Source organism: Eurypyga helias, unplaced genomic scaffold (genome assembly GCF_000690775.1).
Source record: "Eurypyga helias isolate BGI_N326 unplaced genomic scaffold, ASM69077v1 scaffold21780, whole genome shotgun sequence".
In the NCBI taxonomy this organism is placed as follows: domain Eukaryota; kingdom Metazoa; phylum Chordata; class Aves; order Eurypygiformes; family Eurypygidae; genus Eurypyga; species Eurypyga helias.
In genome coordinates this window covers 9,067-10,083 of record NW_010225305.1, presented here as the reverse complement: position 1 = coordinate 10,083, position 1,017 = coordinate 9,067, and positions in this window count along the sequence as shown.

Here is a 1,017-nt window from a genome sequence, read left to right as displayed (position 1 = left end):
TAGCCGCCCGGTAAAGAGCGACGGTCCGGGGTTAGAGCCGGGATGGGATCGTGGCTTCGCTTCCTTAATCCCGGCTAAGGAGCGCGTGTCTCCCGAGCAGGGCGCAGCGAGCTCCTGTCAGGCAGAGCCGCAGGCAGCGCGGGATTTTCCTCTGGTTTCCTGCTGGAAAACCCAGACCACAGGGCCAAAGGGGAGTCGGAGTGATGGGATGCTGCCATCCTCGCCGGAAAGTCTCTTTCTCCGGCTGGATTCCACTCGGGGCGCGAGATCCCTGCGCTCCTTGGGTCACGGTGGCGATTTTTGGGTGCCCATGGAGCGCTTCCCATGTGGGCCGGAACCTCCGGGGCCGCCTGACGCATCCCGAAAGGTCTTGCGGGGAGTAGGACGGAGGGGTTGTGCCGCCACGTGCGCGATGGCTCTGTGGGGTCCCACCCGCCTCCCGTCGCCTGTCCTGGTTTCCCTTCGCCTTCCCCCTCGTTGCTGTTTACCCCAAATGCCGGTTTTATCTCTCTCCGGGTTCAGGTTTCTGGGCAAGATGCTGGTAATTGACGAATTCTGCCATAAAAAGAACCAGTCACGAGATTCCGGAGACGCATCAGACCTGCAGCGGCCCCGACGGCGCGGCCTGCTGCTGCGTTTAGGGAAAAATAACCCCTAAATCCTCCCAACGCGGCCGTTTTGAGAGGGAAAATGCCCTAAGGGAATTGGGTGAAGCATCCTCCCGGTTCGGTATCGCTCGGGAAACGCTTGACTGGGGGTGGCTCCGTGGTGGCGTTGTCGCTCCCACGCGGAGCCGAGCGTTCCTCCCGCGCGTGGGTGTCTGTGCTTGTCGGCCTCGGAATTCCCAGGGCGAAGCCGAAAGGCCCAGGTGGGTGGTGATTTTTTTTTCCCTTTCCAAGAGCTCGTGGCCTATCCATTCCCGTTATTCCCGAGGCTGGAGCTCTTGCGACAATACCCCGCGTGTTCAGCTCCACCTCCATCCTGCTTTGTGGGCGACCGGGCCGGCTGGCGGGACGG